Below are 19,023 nucleotides of genomic sequence, written 5' to 3'. Positions count from 1 at the left end.
AGACTGAGCGCAGCTTGGCTAACACCTTTACTTTGTGTTTCTTGACCTCCAGCACCCTGAGAGAATAACTTTCTGTTGTTTAAAATTTTTTTTTCTTTCTGGTTTTTCATCTTTTTTTCTCTTTTCTTTTTTTGGCTGGGGCAAGTGGGATCTGAGTTCCCTGACCAGGGATGGAAACTGTGCTCCCTACAGTGGAAGCATGGTGTCTTAACCACTGGACCACCGGGGAAGTTGCTAACTTTCTATTGTCTCAAGCCACCCAGTTTCTGGTAATTTGTTACACACTGGGCTTAGGAAACAAATCCACTGTTTGTGAGCCTTAGGGATAATGTATTACGATGTGCTTAGTATCATCACAGTGCATAAGTAAGCTGGTTTTCAGTACATGTTAACTTTCATTAATGTAAAATCATGAACAGATGTTTTCTAAAGTGTCTTGGTGATGCAAACCATTACATATGGCCCCTGTGAGTGTTTTCAAGTAAGAGTGACAAGAGAAAAACACATTGAGACATAGCATGTGTTGTTACAGTTTGTCAGCATTTCCTGAGTTCTAGGTCATGTTGTATGATGCAGTCTGCCTTCAGGCAGCTTCTGGCTGAGGACTGATCATCAGATAGGGATAACGATATCATCAGTCATGGTAATAGCTACAAAGTAGGAGATGCCTTTACAGCAGGCTCTGTTGTGCAATCTGTACATAGTTCATCTGATTGAATCGTCACAGCAACCCTATGGGTTGTCGTTACCTGTGTTAGTACTGTTTGGCAGATGGGGACCCTGAGGCATGGAGCAGCACGTGTTGGTCACAGTCGCCTTGGTGGGAAGGGTGGAGCTCGATCTCTTTGACTCCAAGCCCAGGCTCTTAGCTGTGGCCTCAAATTGCCTCATGGATGCCCTGTCCTTAATCGGTATGCTCTTCTTCAATGAGCACTTGGTGTTCTCTGATATTCTGCCTGCCTTCTTCCTTTTCCTTCTGCCTTCACTGGTTGGATTTGGATTTCAGTCGATTGTAGTGATGTAGTCTTGGCATGTTAGATTCAGAGCCTGGCTCCTGTACCTACTGGAGGTGTAAACTTTGGCAAGTTGCTTTACCTTTGCAAGTCTCAGTTTCCTGATCCACATGATGGGGCCAATAATAGTGGCCACCTTGTTAGATGTTGTGTGTTATTCGATAACGCAGTGCTCTTGGAGGACTTACTCTGTGCCTGGTGCACTGTGAGAGGCCAAGAGTCGCTATTATTTGTGTTTTGCAGGATGGGAAAAACATTTAAGAATGTAGTAAGAGGGAATTCCCCTGAGGTGGTTTCCAAATGTAATTAGGAAGACGACCTTAAAGTCCATTGCCCTTGGGAGGAAACTCACTTCTGCTCCCCCGCTGTGCCCGGTTTGACCTAACTGTATCTCCAGAATGCAGCTTTGCGGGGTTGTCCAGTCGGCCAAACTGTACCTCTTGTCTCTGCCTGCAGAGTCCGTGCCCTCCCTAGGCAAAGCTCTGAGCTGTCTGATAAGCAGGTAGAATTTGTTCACCATTTCCGGCTCTCTCTCCTTCCAGGGACCTGCAGCCAGGGCTGCCTGTGTAGCCAGGAAGGATGTCCATGGTTTTCTTTTGTCTCAAGCTTATTTCTCCTGGCAGCCCTTCAGCAGGAGCACAGGGTAACATGAATGGAAGGAAGCTGTCAACTGCCCTGTTGGCCTTAGATGGACCCTTGTCAGAGCGAAGGGAAGCTGTGTACTTGGAGGAAGTCGGGAGTTGATTCTTGAGTTTGAGGAACCCTTGACCATCAGCTATTTACCTGAAGATAACAACGATAGCTGGCATCCAATGAGTGAACATTTACCATGAACATACTATTTTGCATAGTTTTCTTTAACTCTGTATAAATTTCCATGCAAATTTATCCAAATGGGATCATACTATAGCCTAAGTTTTATTATCTATTTTTTAAAAAAATTTTGAAATACAGCATGAGAATCATCAATTAATTTTTTAAACATTACAGAAAAAATATTTGGAGTGTTTGAAACTTTGATAATAAAATTCTAGAAAAAATTACACAAGTAATAAAGTTTTGGGCTTCCCTAGTGGCTCAGTAGTAAAGAATCTGCCAATGCCGGAGACTTGGGTTTGATCCCTGGGTCAGGAAGATCTCCTGGAGAAGAAAATGGCAACCCACTCCAGTATTCTTGCCTGGGAAATCCCATGGACAGAGGAGCCTGGCGGGCTACAGTCCATGGCGTCACCAGAGAGTTGGAAGCGACTTAGTGATTGAACAATAAAATAAGGTTTTATTTTAAAAACCATACTTTGGGGGAACACGTTCAACCTGTAACACTCACTGCTAATCACTTCTTTTTAGAGTGATGAAAATGTTCAGAAATTAGAATATAATGATGGCTGCACAACTGTAAATATACTAACAAACACTCAATGGCGTATTATTTAAACAGAGAAAAAGTTGAGACCATAATTTATGTACCATTCTGTAATTTGCTTTTTTATTATTCGGCTTCAGTACCCTTCCACATTAGCTTATTTATAGATCTATTTCATTCTTCTTAATGATGACAGAGGATTCCACTGAATGGTTCCTTGCTATTACAAGTAATGCTGCAATAATAGTCTTATGCATAATCTTTAAACACATTTGCAAGTATTAGTGTAGGATTAATACCTTGCAGTAGAACTGCAAGATCATATAGCATATATGTCTAACATGTTTTAACTTTTGACGAATTGTACTTCCAATTCCACAGATTCCCCTCCTCAAAGGCTGTACCACAGTTTGGGAGTATATTATGAATATATTTCTATGTAAATTTATGGGATCATTTTTAATGACTGTATGATAGTACACTGTATGTGTATGCCATAATTAACTTTTAAAATTTCTTATGATGGGTTTGGGTAACTCTGGGAGTTGGTGATGGACAGGAAGGCCCAGCGTGCTGCAGTCCATGGGGTTGCAGAGTCCGACACGACTGAGCAACTGAACTGAACTGATGATGGAAAATTATCAAATGTGCACAGAAGTAGAGAGAATGATATAATGAATCCCTATATACCCATCATTCAGATTCAGTAAAAATCAAGATGCCATGATTAATTTAATCACCCATTTTGATGGGTATTCAAGCAATTCCGCCCCCCCCACCCCCCCCCCCCCGCCCCATTTTTACAAATAGTGCTAGAGTGGACACCTTCATGTTCTTTGAGAGGTACTTCTGGAGGATCACTTCCTAGATGTGAACCACTGGGTCACAGGGAATTTACACAGAACATGTAGGTAGATAAAGGCACTTTGCTTTTGGCTTCTGTGTAAGTTAAACCCACTGCCTGTGTTGAGAGAAGTTGTTTCACACACTCTCACTACAGGTTAGTTGCTGAGCTTGGGCAGTTGCTTTAAGTCTAAACTTTCTTTCTTTTTTTTTTTTTTTTAGCCAGCTTTATTGAAATGTACCTTACATACCACATAGTTGATCTGTTTAAATAATATGCCATTCAGTGTTTGTTAGCATATTTACAGAGTTGTGCCACCATCATTATATTCTAATTTCTGAACATTTTCATCATTCTAAAAAGAAGTGATTAGCAGTGTTAGAGGTTGAACGTGTTCCCCCAAAGTCATATGTCAGAGTCCTAACCCCTTGTACATCAGTGTCCTTATTTGGAGATAGAGTCATAGTGGATGTAATTAGTTGGGATGAGGTCATCCCAGAATAGCACCTAATCCAGTATGACTGGTGTCCGTATAAATAGGGGAAATTTGGACACAGACGTGCACAGAGGGAGAATGCCATGTGAAGATTAGAGTGAAGTTATGTGGCCACAAGCCAAGGAAATACTAGAAGCTCGGAGAGAGGCCTGGAACAGATCCTTCCCCAGTATCTTCAAAGGAGCATGGCCCTGCCAGTGCCTTAATCTTATGTTTAACTTTTTAGAACTGTGAGATGATAAATTTCTATTTTTTAAATCTCTAAGTCTGTGGTACTTTGTTAAAGCAGCCTTAACAAACTAATGTAAGCAGTCACTCCCCACTGCCCAATGCCATCAGCTCTAGGCAACCACTAATCTGCTGTCTGTCACTATAGATTTACTTACTCTGGATATTTCATATAAATGAGATTATCCAGTATTGTTTTTTTGTGTGTGTGTGTGTGACTGGCTTCTTTCACTGTGTAATGTTTTTGAGTGTTATCCATGTTGTATAGCATGCATCTGTATCTTATTCCTTTTTATTGCTTTGTAGTATTCCATTCATACATTCATACATACATTCATACATACATTCATACATACATTCATACGTACATACATACATACATTCATACATACATTCATACAAATGTACTGTGCTTATCCATTCATCAGTTGATGGATCTCCTGCCTTTTAAACCAGAGCTTACTTGACTCAACTCTACAAGTTTGATTTCAGCAAATTTTTTAAAAAATTGAAGTACACTTGGTTTATAGTGTGTTAACAGCTGCTGTACTGTAAAGTGATTCTGTTATATATATATATATATATATATATTCTATTAATATTCTTTTTATTATGGTTTATCAGAGGATATTGAATACAGTTCTCTGTTTTATATGGTAGGACTTTGTTGTTTATCCACGCTATATTTAATAGTTCACTACTCCTAACCCCAACCTCCCACTCCATCCTTCCACCAAAATCCCCTCTCCTTTGGCAACCACAACTTTGTTCTTTATGTCCACAATTCTGTTTCTGTTTCATAGATAGATTCATTTGTGTTGTATTTTAGATTCCGCATATAAGTGATATTATATGGTATTTGTCTTTCTCTTTCTTAGTTCACTAGTATGATAATCTCTAGTGGTACTCATTTTGCTGCAAATGGCATTATTTTGTTCTTTTTTATAGTTGAGTAGTATTCTATTGTGTATATATATATATTGTGTATATATTCTATTGTGTGTGTATATATATATATATCTCACATCTTTTTTTCATGTTGTTAACACTTATTGGCATACATAGTTCTTTTTAAAATTAATCTTTTCATTTTTTTTAATAGTACACCTTGTTGGTTATTTATTTTAAATATAGCAGTGTGTACTATATCTTCTTTATCCATTCATCTATCAATGGACATTAGGTGTTTCTATGTCTTAGCTCCTGTGCATGTATCTTTCTGAATTATAGTTTTGTCTGGATCTGTATCCAGGAGTGGGATTGTTGGATCATATGATAATTATATTTTTAGTTTTCTGAGAGACCTCCGTACTATTTTTCATGGTGACTGTACCAACCTTCATTTCCACCAACAGTGTAGGAGGGTTCCCTTTTCTCCACATTCTCACCAGCATTTGTTTTTTGTAGGCTTTTTAATAATGGCCATTCCGACTGGTGTGAAATGGTACCTCATTGTAATTTTGATTTTCATTTCTCTAATAATTAGTGATGTTGAGCATCTTATCGTGTGCTTTTGGCCATCTGTATGTTGTCTTTGGAGAAAAGTCTGTTTTGGTCTTCTGCCTACTTTTGAATTAGGTCGTTCATTTTTTTGTTGTTGAGTTATATGAGCTGTTTGAGTATTTTGGAAATTAAGCCCCTTTCCATCACTTCAGTGGCAAATACATTCTTCTATTCTGTAGGTTATCTTTTTATTTTGTTTGTGATTTCCTTTGCTGTGCAAAAGCTTATAAGTTTGATTGGGTCCCATTTGTTTATTTTTGCTTTTATTTCTATTACCTTGGGAGGCTGACCTAAGAGAAGATTGGTATGATTTATGTCAGAGAACGTTTTGCTCATGTTCTCTTCTAGGAGTTTATGGTGACATGTCTTATGTTTAAGTCTTTAATCCATTTTATTTTTGTGTTGGTGAGTGGATGTGTTCTAACTTCACTCCTTTACATGCAGCTGTCCAAGTTCCCCAACACCACTTGCTGAGACTTTTTTCCATTGTATATTCTTACCTCCTTTGTCAAAGATCAACTGATGGTAGGTGTGTGGGTTTATTTCTGGGCTCTCTGTTCTGTTCTGTTGATCCACATATCTGTTTTTGTGCCCACACCATGTTGTTTTGAATGTAGCTTGGAAGTATTTATTTCAGCAAATATTGATTGAGTACCTGTGTGTAAAGTCCTGTGTTAGGTGTTCTAGGGAGTAGATGCAAAGACCACATCCTTGCCCTCTAGCTGTTTACTCTCTGTGGGTGAGAATATACTCACGCAGCATAAGCAGCTGGTTATAGATTTACTTAATAGAGTTAAAAGTAAAGTGCTGAGGGACCCATAAGGAAGGAAGAATTTCTGATTGGGGACTAGAGAAAGCTTCCCTAAGGAGGGTTCCTTGGAGCTCTGTCTTGTGGGAGCAAGGAGGGGAGGCTTTGGATGAAGAAGGGAGGAGAAATGAGTTGAAGAATGAGAAAGGAATTCAGACTGAGAAATTAATATATAAATATTTGGTCTGGATCTAGGGGAACCAAAACTCTAGTGCTAATAAACTCTTAGGAATTCAGTATTCCAGCTAGCCAAATCATTGTATTTCAGATGAGTGGTATGTGGCAGTGGGGAAGGGGTTTCTTGCCCTTCCACAGTTGGGCTACCTGAGGATGTGAGTGACTTAGAGTTCACTTTTTTTTTTTTTTTTTGAGTCCTCTTATTTTTGACCTTGAGTTGGGTTCTCTCTTGCTTCTGGTAAAACCACATGGTCAGAGAGGTAGGTGTAATATTTTTAGGGAAGAGGCTTGAGGTGCAATTTAAAGCTGAGCTGTATTTCCTGTACCTCGATGAGTAGAAGCCCTTTCTCCACCCCTCTCCATTGAAGGGAAACTTGGGCTGAGCTGAGTGAATGGAGATGGACCTGGTGGATGGAGCCTTGACCTGAGAGGGGCTGGTCCAAGGCAAATATAGCTTCTTCTACAACTCAGAGTGGGGGGGGGGGGGGCATCTCCTGAGAAGCAGGGCCTGGAGACCAGGATGCAGGTTGACATATGGCTATGCATTTGGATTTGGGAGATGTGCTTGAAGTCCCACCTTACAGACCTAATTTTTCATCTTCAAGGATGTGCCTAGATTCTTCATCCAGACTCTCTGGAAGCTGGAGGATATCTCTGCTCTTCAGCGTTTGTGCTTAGGAAATGGAGCATGATTATCTGGGGGAAGAGTTCTCCTCCTCTGTGGGAGGAGGAGGCTAGTTCTGAGGCCTCTGGACTGGTTTTGTCCTGAGAATGAAGCCATGTTTACATTTTTATTCTGATTTTAAGAAGGTGGCCTTTACTCTTTCTCTATTTAGAACTCAGTGACATACACACACCTTTGGTTGATACCTTGAATGCTGAATGAACAGGCTTTTGGCTACCCTGGAGCAAATTGCAGGTCTTGCTCAAACTCACCTAGGAGCAGTTATTGGGTCAGAGAATCCCTGGTTTTTCTAACAAGAGTTTCCAGTGTACTGGGTTTGAGTTATTACTCAAGTTATTATTTGAGGATTACTCATTGGGAGTTCTTAACTTCCTGTCTCTCTTACTTTCTCTTCCTTCATTTAACAAATACTCTTCATACCAGGTATGTGGCTGGCATTGGGCTAGGTCCTGGGTGTTCCTGGAAGAGTAACAGCAAGCAAGACACTATCTGCTATCTTGGTGCTTGCTCAGTGGAGGAGAAAGATAAGCCAATCATTATTGACCAGTGTGGGGCATGCCATGATGGGGGGAAGTAGAAGGTACTGTGGGAGAATGGGGAAGGGGAACCTACCCTGGCTCAGGGGTTGGGGAAGCCTTCAAGGAGGAAGTAAAGTAAAAGGAAGAAGTAGGGTGGTGGTAGAGGGGTGGGAGAGTTGGCTTTTACAAGGGGGTGAGTTCCACCCAGGGCCAGTAGCAAGAACAAAGGCCTTTGTCGATGATGAAATTAGAATAGAAAGCAAGAGGAAGGAAATGGTTCAGGTGGGCAGGGGAGAGTCTTTGAAGGGCCTTGTAGGCTCATTAAAATTGTTGGTGTATATCTTGAGGGCAACAGGAAGCTGACAAAGACTATTTTAAAAGCCATATAGTGACAGCATCCAAAGCATGTGAGTAAGATTACTTAGATTGAAGTTTGGAGGATCGACTGAAAAGGGCAAGACTGGCAATAGTAATCAGACCCATTCCAAAGGGTTTTTAGAATCTGAGGGGGAGATGATGGTGATCTAATTTAGGGAAGAGGTTGCAGATATAGGCAGAAGAAGTCAAATTCCAGAGATATTTATAGGGTGGCATCATGGAGACTGAGAGATGGCTTGAATATGAGCTGAGGAAGAGGATGGCTTCCAAGGCCAATCTGAGGTTCCTGACCCGAGAAAGTAGCAGGACAACGGCTTGAGTCCCAGGACAGCGGCTTGAGTCCCAGGGTTTGTCCTTAGCTGGTAGCAGAACCTTGGATAAGCCACTTCTCTTCTCAGATCTTTAGTTTTCCCATTAGTTGAAGATAACAACCCCTAGTTGTCAACTTTGCAGACTTGTGGTGATTGGGTATCCACTGATAAAATCTATGTGAAAAGTAGCATCCGATACTCTTTCCCTGACCCTAAAAGTCCTGGCAGAAGTGAAGTATGTTCTTACCCTGGTTATCTTTATAATTTGGACTCTTTGTATATAGACTTCCCCCCTTATCTACAATTCTAAGCACTTGGTCTCCCAGGAACTGGTGAGGCCTCGCTGAGGGCCTCCTTGTGGATTCTCAGATTTGTGCTGAAAACAATGATATCATTGAATGGGTGGAGCTGAGCCAGACTCCTCAGCCAGTTTAAGGAGAATTGGGGTCTTTATGATTTCTGTACTTATGGCTGTCTTCCAGGCCCCTCTGTAGCACCCATGTGCCCCACTGCCCCCTTTTCCTCCTTCTTTCACCCCTGAGGTTATGGGTTTGCAGAAAACTGGCAGCCCCCATGTTTTCTTCTCTTGCATCAGTCTCCCTGGAGAGAGATCCAGATGGGCCACGGGGTAGAATGGCTGTATTATATCAGGCGTGGTTTCTCTTTCCAAGTCCCACTTCCCGGGAAAGGAAGGACAAGTCATGGGAAGGAATTCCCTTGGAGGAAGACTGAAGTGCTAGAGAAAGAGGGGATCTAAGTGTTGGGAGAGACATTAGACTCCTTGTATGCTAGAAGCTCTTTATCTCTCTTTAATGCTAGATTGGGGCTTCGGTAAGAATGCAAAGGTTAAACTGGCCTTTCGTTTGTGTGATGAAAGGAATATGGCTGTGGAAAAGGAGATTAGCAGTACTGAGCATGGTGAGTCCCTGATCCCTAGGCAGCTCTTCCTCTCTGTGTTTTCCACACACCCACACTCGTGCACAGGCACCCCTCCTCCAAAGCTGTGTAGGCAGCTTGTTAGGGGAAATTGGAAGTTGATTGCTGCTCTGGTTTGCAATAGTTCTAGCAAGGAAGGAAGTTTTTGGCCAGCCCAATAGGTTGTAAAACAGAAACTTGGTTTCTAGGGACCAACTAGTAAGACCTACCTTCTGTGTGGCCTGTTAGTGTTTTCAAAGTACTTTCACAGATGGCCTTGGAAAGAAAGAAAAATCAATTTCTGACTACCTGTTCAAGTTCTCAGCTGTAACCAAAGAGATTAGCAAGAGAAAAACAGAAGTTTATTAAAACGTATACATGGGAGATACCCAGAGAAAAGTAAGCGACAGTTGGAAGTCAGGCTTTTGTAGCATCTTCAACAAAAGACATTAAGTTTGTAGAGAAATGGTAGGAAAAAGGAAAGAGATTTTAGGCTTCTAAAGGCAGTTAACTGTGGGAAGGTAAATATTTGGGAAATGCATGGTAGATAAAGATTGGTTTGTAACATTTGTTGTGTAGATTCCTCTGGTACCGTCTCCAGGCTGATGGGGCCTCAAACCGTCTCAGGTGATTAGCTTTTGTCTTTCCTGGTAGAGGACCTTTGAGAACTGATGTCTTGTTTTTAGACAAATGGAAGGAGGACAGGGAACTTTCCTTGTATCTGCTTATTCTCAGTTGCCTTCAGCTCAGAATGATCATTTTACTAAAGGTGCACATCCGGGGTGCCATGATCTGCCACCCCTTCAGCCTCCTCTAATCCTCATGAGCGAGTTCCCACATAGAGGGCAGGAAAGCAGTCCTTGCCTCTTCTGCATCACCTAGCACAGTGCCTGGCACATGATTGCCCTCAGTACATATTTGTGGAATGGCTGTCCCAAAGAGGCCCTGCAAGTACACGGCCTGAGGTTCTGAAGAGGTACCACACCTTGGCCAAGAATTCAGAGCAAATACATGATGAATTCAAGCCGGGAGGGACTTGGCCTTCCTGAGGTCATGTGCCCTGTAGTTTGTACCATATTATGCTGCTTAATAAGCATTCATTGATGAGATTTCATGAACATCCTTCCTCTCTGCCTCCTGGCAGTGTCTGGATAGCCCAACTCTTGGATTATTTACTGCTGATGATTAGCTAACTTTATTTAGACTGATGGGTTTTGAAGCAAAATACAATTGTGTGATGTTGGTAGGTTGCTTTTGTTCTTTTTCAAATTCTACATTGGTAAGAGTAGAGGGTGGGGTGGGGGGAAGCACTGAACAGAGAGCCTGATTTTATACATAAAGATTTTTTTTGTTGCTGTCGGAAGTTTATTCACCAATCCCCCTCCTCTCCAAAAAACTGCTTTATGAGAAGGGTGTGAAGCAATAGAGTGAGGGAAAAGCTAAAGAAATAAGGCTTGAAAATGACAGGGTCTAGGAAGTCAGGTGCTCTCTTCTGGTGCCACCAATGGTGTGTCTCAGGTCCAGTCGTTTTCACCAGGTGTCACTCATCTTGAAATTCAATGAAATTAGACCTGATTGTCCTAGTTTGTTATGACTAACTCCAGGTGACCCAACTCAGCATGCAGCAAGAGGGGAATATTTCTCTAAATGCAAACTTGGCACTATTTTTCCAGAAAAGTGGCAGAGATACTGGGCAGTCCAGGATGACACATGTCCATTGTGATCTTGGAAGACTTTCCAAGTTCAAACCTTCTTGATGTGTGCATTTGCTATGATTTGTCCTTTAGCATGCTGAAAAACACTGGGCAAGGTTTATCAAAGTTACTAGGGTATTTAATCAGAGCTTTAAAAGGACCAGGAACTCACATTTAGGGCAGGTTCGTTTGTGGTTTTCATTTTTTGTTTGTTTGCTTTTATTCATGGGTTGTCCTACCTACTCCCTTTTTCTAAGCATATTTTCAAAGGTCCTGTGGTCTTAGAGGTTTCTTTTCTTCACTTGCCCTGTGTCTTATCCCCAAAATTTACTATACAGTTTAACCATTGCCTCTTGCATTGACTCTTCCTTCGGGTTAATTTGATAACTATGGTTATTTACCAGAAACTGTTTGCTAGTGTGTTAGTCACTTTTTTTTTTAGCTTTCTCAGAAGTAGTAAACTTCTGAGTAGTACCCCATTTCCCCGAACTCTTCTTATCCAGTTCATAAGTGCCTATATGGGTACTTTACAGGACATTGCAAAACAAACTTATAAACTCTTCTTGGGTGAGCCATTCTGCAGGCCTCTTAGGTCCCTGACAGTTAAGCATCCCCATCCCAAGAGGTCAGCCCTGTTTGCACAGACAGGTTATTCATCGTGGAGGCAGCCAAGAGTGAGGCCTGAAGAGGATTAAATGAAGACCCTGCTGGCCAAAGGAGTAAACAGTGCTCATCCAAACATCCTTCGGTCAACAACACAAAAGCCAAACACAGGACCAGGAGCTGGTCGGAAGGGTGCCAGGCCTTGTAGGGACTGGGAGAAGATGTAATGAGATGTGATCTGTGAAAAGCAGTGTTGATTTAATGCATTGTTTGGACACTTCCTTAATAGAAGGAAAGACAACATGCGTTGGCTTTATGCCAGACTTGTGGGTGGCACCATCTTGCTTTGTGGCACTGCTTCTGGAGCTGGCCCTCTGGCAGCCACGATGCTTGATCCGAGTGAGTGATTGCAGTAGAGGAGATCTACTCTTTATATCAAAAGCAACCTTTGAAGACCCCTCTTCCTTGGTTTTCTGGTCCCTCAAAGAGAAATGCCTCTGCCCAAGGAGTGCCTCTGCCCGTGGGCCCTTTATTTGGCTTTAGGTCCTTGCCTTTGGCATGTTGCTTTGTTTCCATTCCTTTGGAGTCAGAGGTGAAATGAGCACTGCTTTGGAAGTCTTGGTTCTGAGACAGATCCAGCTCTCTCCTCCCCTTTTCTTTCTTGCTCTTTGAAAACAAAAGACAACAAAACACTACTTACTGAACCTGTTATTTTGTCCCAAATATGGACACTAGCTATTATACTAGAATATCACTCTCTGGTTTTCAAAAGCTCTTCCCAATGTCTGCTTGTCCTGGGTATTACCATTTCCATTTGAGAGAAAGGGAAACTGAGGCTGAGGAGCTTGTGACATGCTTAGTATTACCTCTCTAGTTAAATAAGAATATGGAGATTTCCAAACATACCCAAAAGGAGAGAGACTAGTATTATTAAGACCTCAGAAACCCATTGTCTTGGTTCGAAAATTACCTAGTTTTACCCCATGTGCACATAGATGTGTGTGTGCACTCAGTTACTTGTGTTCGATTGACTTCTTTGTGACCTCATGGACTGTAGCCCACCAGGCTCCTCTGTCCAGGCAAGAATACTGGAGTGGGTTGCCCTTTCCTTCTCTAGATCTTCCCAATCCAGGGATTGAACCCAGGTCTCCTGCATCTCCTGCATTGGCAGGCGAATTCTTTACCAACTGCACCACCTGGGAAGCCCATGTGCACATAGCTAGTCCTGGAGAAAATGTCAGCAATGATATTTGTAGAAACAAATGCTTTATACTTTGCAAAGAGTTCTTTTGCTTTTGTTCATTTTATTTAACAGATATTCATAGATACTTTTCTAACTTTGTATAACAAGTCTATTAAATAGATTCTATTATTCCCCCATTTTATAGATGAGAAAACTGAGACTCAGAGTGGCTAACTAATTTGTCCAAAATCACAGAACTTAAAAATGTCATAGCTAATATTTTGAATGTATTTTCTCATTTGATCCTCTCAGTGGGGCTATGAGAGCATAATTATCACATTGTTTATTTGCAGTCTAGGAAACAGAATTTAGGTGGCTCAAGTGAAAACAGTTCTCTTTTTCACTAAATAGTGAGTATTTGTCTAAGTTTTTCTTATCTAATTAATGAGAGAACCAACAAAATGATAAAACTGATTTAAAAATTGGATAGATAAGGGAAACATATATATGTGTATGTGTATATATACATATACATTTCAATAGTGGACAGAGAATACTGAGATAACTGCTAAATTACATATAAAATTGGTTAATATCCTGGGGCAATAAAATCATAACCTTGCAGGTTATCTTTTCTGTTAGGTGGAAATCCTTTGCATCGATGTTGTATCTTATTAAGTTTTTACAAGTTAACATCTAATCTTACAGGGTTTTACAAGAGCTGCCTTAATTAATTGTAAATAGTCTCTCAAAGCTACATTCCCCCCCACGGAGTCCAGAGAACCTCAGTCAGGCTTCTCAGAGTCTGCAGTTTGTCAGTGCTCTTGTATAACATGGAAAGGCACCACCTTGATCTTTTGCCTCGTTTTCAGGGTTTGAAATGACAACTGGAGAGTGCAACTCGTACTGAAACCAAACCTGTCTGGGCCCTGGACTTGCCCTCTAGGTTGGGCTGGTGTCATCTTTAGATTTTGAGAGGGTGCTTTAGGAGGCTAGAAATGAGAAAAAGAATTAAGAATGTTAAAATTGGTACAATGGAGTAGAGTTCCCAGAGCCTGAAAGAGCATCACCTGGAAAAACTATTAAAAAGATAGATTTCTGAGTCCTTCTCTAGAGACTTAAATTCGCAGTGGGGCCTGGGGTTTTATATTTTGACACAGCATTTCCGGGTGTTGTGTTACTGTGGCGAGTCCCGTAATGACCGCATTAGGAATATGAGTGAGAAATGAAAGAGCCTGTGCTACCAGCACCACAGGTGGACGGGGTAAGGGTGCAGCTCCCCCAGAGAGGAGAAGAGGGACCAGCACAGCTTACCTCCCAAGCATCACCAGTGGATAAGTGCCCCAATGCTCTTGAAAGAGCCAGATACGAAACAAGACCTGGGAGAAGGAGGTGTCAGTAAAAACAGCTACTGGGATGAGCAGAGTAATGTTTGTTTATGCTGAGCTTGTCTGGGTAGGTTGTTTTTCAAGGTAGTTTGGAAATTGTTATCATTTTGTCTTCACTGATTTGCTTATCTGTAGCAGCAGGGTAGGGGGATTGAACTCAGGAAGATGTTTTGCAAATTTGTTTTAGTCCTGTCACTTCTCTTTACCCAGAAGGAGTTTTAGAGAAACTTAGAGAAGCATTTGAAATTGTTCTGACAAGTCCATAGCCCTTAAGGGCTTCCCTGGTGGCTCAGTGGTAAAGAATCTGCCTGCCAAGCAGGCAGTGTGAAAGTTTGATCCCTTGGTGGGGAAGATTCCCTGGAGAAGGCTACCCACTCCAGTATTCTTGCTGGGAGAATCCCATGGAGAGAATCCCATGGACAGAGGAGCCTGGCGGGCTGCAGTCCATAGGGTCGCAAAGAGTCTATACAACTTAGCAACTAAACAATAACACATAATCATTAAAGGGACAGTTCTGGATTTGAGGGCTGTGAGCCTTGGAAAAGGTGAGTCAGGGCTGTTGCAACTGCAGTGTGTTTGGGGTCTGGCCGAGTTTCCAGTTTCCAGGCCACCACGGGTAATTCTGTTGTCCTTCTCTGGAGAGTGACCTTAAATTTTATATCCAGTAGTTGGAGGACAGTTTATTTTCCTAGCTGGGTTTTAGAAGGTGCAAAGAGTCAGGAGATTGCTTGTGGACTTTGGGGCCAGGGTGGCCAGGGTTTCTCCCAAAGTGAGCACTGCAGTGAGCCCTGGGATGGTGTGTGATCTCTGCCTGCCGATGGGCTTGTGAGCCCCGAGGGCACGGGTGGGAGGCACTTCTTCAGAAACTGCTTTTCCATCAAAGCCAGAAAAAGGAGGGGGCTGGGTGGGAAATCTTGGACAGTCCTCTCTTCCTGGACGCACATCACTCACAACTCGTTTCCTGAAAAACCTAATACACTCCAGTGGTGAGAGACGGCTTCCTGCAGATCTGCTGAGCCAGCCCCTTGTCAGAGAGGAGATGAGAACAAGATGTGGTTGGAGAAGGGACGGCTGGGCTGAGCTGGGCTGCTCAGGGGCTCTGCGGCCCCATCTCTGAGAGGATTGTCTTTGGTGCTTAGAGCAGTGCCAAGGCACCTCCTGGGCGTGGGGACATAGATGGACCTAGCTTGGGGGCACTGGGGAACATTTAAAGCAGGGTTTTATGAATCAGTACAATTGCACAGATGGTGGTGATGAAACATGACGCTTCCTTTTGCTTCTAGAAGGAAGGACAACCTTCCTGGCTAATATTGCAACCTCATTTGGGGAAAGGGTTATTTAGAAAAAAAGCAACTGAAGTAGCACTGAAGTCCTTACATGTCCATCCTTTTTATCTTGCCCTGTGCTTTGCTACCCCTTTTCTCTTCTCTGCATATATTCTCACATCTAAGAGCCAGGAGCCTCCTTTTTGTGGCATCACATGTTCTCAAAGCTGCTGTCATCACCATGAAATTGTGCCTTGGACTACTGCTGACAATGTTTTTGTTTTATGCTTCTGCCTTCTAATATGCTTTTTCCTTCCCTGGAGAAGGAAATGGCAACCCACTCCAGTACTCTTGCCTGGAGAATCCCATGGACAGAGGAGCCTGGCAGGCTACAGTCCATGGGGTTGCAAAGAGTCAGGCATGACTGAGCAACTATCACTCAACTATCACTTCTAATAGAGACAGAGCAGACAACTGCTTAAAAAGTGGTCTGGTCTAACAGACTTGGCTTTGAAACCTGCCTCTGATGCTGTGCTGTGACAGCTTGGACAAGTTGCAGGTCTTGAGGTCGCAGTGTCCTCATAGGTGTATTGTGAAGGTGAAATGACTTCACACTTAAATAAATACACATGAGCTATTTTGATGGCAACTTTTCAGGGTTTCTTTAGCTCAGAAAGATACAGGGTGTGATGGATGCAGAAAGGTGATACAGGTGGATATTTCTGAAGTTTGTCTGCCTTAAAAATATGTTGAGAACTTGTGGTCTAGGGTAGTGGTTCTGCATGAGAATCATTCGAAGAGTTATTACAACAGATGATTGGGCCGCAGTATCAGTTTCTGTGTTCTTCGGGCCATCTGGGATGAGGTCGGGCAATCTGCATTGTTTTTTAGTTGTTTTTTTTTTTTAACAATCTGCATTTAAACTAGTTCCTAGGTGATGCGGATGCTGCTGATCCTGAAAAGGGCAGTTAGTTGGAAGAATTGTTTTATGTAGACTCAGAAGACAGAATGAGGCCGGTGGGTACAGATTACAGAGAAAGGGTTCAGTGTAACAACTTTCTCTAACTACTGTATGTGGTAAGGAATGGAGCGGGTGGTCTGGAGATGTCCAGTGCAGGATGGCCATTTGGCAGATCCCTACACAAAGTACAGGATTCATTCGTTTGTTCATTTATCCATTCATCTACTTTTTCACAGAATAAACCTGCCTGGTGGTAGGAGCTGAGGAGAAGCCTTGAACAAGGCAGCCATGTGCTCCCTGCTGTCAAGGAACACATAGTCTAGCGAGTGTGGCTTAATGATTCTTGAGGTCTCTCTCAATGCTGAGGCTATGAGTGACAGAGGCAGAACCTCAGAACAAGAAGGTGTAGAAAGATGCTCACCCTTCTGAGGACGTGTGGCTGAGCATTTGGGACTCCTCTGAGGTTGTCTGGATTGCTCTCTTTTTTGGATCATCCTGGTGTTACTAGATGAATATTCCATCCCACCCCCCAACTCCCAAGATGCAGAAGGGGCTGAGGATGTGTTTCCAGGAGTGCACTTACTGTGGAAACATTCACGTCTGGCACCCGGGATCAACCATTAGATTCTGAACTCCTGACTGGCTGTCCATTATGCAGTCTGTGAAAGTAGACCACAGAAATGGGCTGCAGGAATGAGCTCATTGTTTTCTCGCCTCTTTCAAGTGATATACCGGGGAGTTAATGGCTGGGGGGAGTTGGAAGGAAATAGGTAAATTCCGCCAGTTTTTCTCGGTTCTTCCCATCACAATCCCCGTTGAAAGCAATTGTGATAATCACTAACGTTTCCTGAGCTCCACTCTGAGCCAGGCCTGATTTTAAGCTCTTTTCATGCATTATGTCATTTTACTCTGATGACAACTCTGTTGAGCAAAAGGGTTTTTGCAGAAGAGGAAACAGAGGTTCAGAGAGGTAAAGTAACTCCCTCCTGGCTATAGAGATAGTAAATGTCAGAGCAGGGGCTGAAGCTTAGTCTCAGATTCCACACCGTGCCCTGAGCTCCTGGCATGCTCAGTGACTACCTCCTTCATTCACTCATTCATTCATTCAGTAATTAGCTAACACATCCTTCCTTTGAGTAAATGTTAAGCCTCGATATATACTGGTGAGCAAACAGCGTGGCCTCTGTCCTCCTGGGGCTTAGAGTTTATCTCCTTCAGACAAATAAGTGGCTCTTCCCTTAGATCCTTGGCTGGTTAGATGTTAAAGAGAATGAGGAAGAAAGAATCTGGCAATTTAGCTACTGACCCAAACTTGCCATGTGAATTGGAGTTTCTCTACACAAACTAGGTTTTCTGCTTTGCTTTGTTTTTACATCTCCCTATTGAGTTTCTTTTCTTGTTCAAGGCTGGATGTTGAAGGGCTTGATATCATGCAGGAGAAGATCCTTGTGGCATTTGCCTTCTGACTGTGCTCTGTGGGCGGAGGGGAATCTGAGAGTCTGGAGTCCCAGAACTTAGAGCTGGAAGTGACTCTGGAGTGACCCTAGAAACCCTCTTCAGTGACCCTGTCTTGTGGGAAATGTCACCTCTTACAAAACCAGGGTGGTCCCTGCGGATTCCTTTGGCTTTCTGTGCTGGCCTCAGCTTGTATTTTTTTCTTTTTTTAAAAGGCAGTTTCAAATTAGATTTCCCGTTTTCAAAATAAATACATGATAATTATTTTTTTTAATCAGCCAGTTTTTCAGAAATATACAGCTTACATTGTGAACATCTTCTGTAATCCCCTGAGATCACTACCACTACTGATAGGCGTGTCCTTCTCCAGCTATTGTCAATGCATGCCCTAGTGTATACTGCTATTACTTTTTCATTTAAAGGGATTTTAAAAGTACATACTTTCCTGAAGTTTTTATCTGGCTCCATTTTAAACATCTTTCCATAGTAAAAGATATAGATCCACTTAATTCTTTTTTGTTAGACTCCAGTTTTTAATGATGCCTTCCATTAAAAACCATTTTGCTTCCTGACCTCGATTTTCTTTAGATTCATTCTGCTTTTAATGTGGCTGAACTAATTGAAGAATCCATTTGGCATTTTTATTTCTCTTTTAACTTTCAGAGAAATTCTCTAAAAGCCTTATTTGGGGTCACCTTGCCTTGGACGAGGGATTCTTAATCTCAGCTTCTAGAGGTCTGTAACAGAAGAGAAACCAACATCCAGTTTTAGAAAGGAAAAAAAAGAAATATTGAAAAAGTAACACACAGAACCAGGTCTCAGGAAATCTGAACCATTAGGTCTCATAAAAGATGGGCAAAGGAAACTTCCAGAATCCTTGCAGCAGGAACAAAGGAGCAGATAAATAGCTCCCATCTGTTACGTTCTTGCAGCATTACTCCATTGGCTTGGCTTGCACAATGGGCCAAGGCTAGGTAGGATACCTTGATTGTTAGTCTTAACAAAACCTGCAACAGGGAGGAGGGATTCCCTTAAAGAATGGTTGGTGTGCTGATACCAAAAGTTAGTGGATGTGCTGGAAAAATAATCAGTTAAGGTATGCAGTAGGGTCCATAGACCCTGGGAAATTCTGTGAGTGTGTTTGCACATGATCTTCCCAGGATCCAGAACAAATTAAGATCTCATATCACTGCTTTGGTGGTCAGCAGCATCTGGTTCTGGCTGGATTAAGTGAT

At 42.2% G+C, this 19,023-nt stretch overlaps 1 protein-coding gene across 2 annotated transcripts in view; it reads left to right on the top strand.

Moving 5' to 3' along the window:
• The window catches only part of ADAM19 (ADAM metallopeptidase domain 19), a 90,219-nt gene that overhangs the window by 17,923 nt on the left and 53,273 nt on the right, over positions 1 to 19,023 (top strand). The gene's annotated exons all lie outside the window — the stretch shown is intronic.

Source organism: Muntiacus reevesi, chromosome 1, assembly GCF_963930625.1.
Source record: "Muntiacus reevesi chromosome 1, mMunRee1.1, whole genome shotgun sequence".
NCBI lineage: Eukaryota > Metazoa > Chordata > Mammalia > Artiodactyla > Cervidae > Muntiacus > Muntiacus reevesi.
This window is presented reverse-complemented; position numbering and strand designations above follow the sequence as displayed.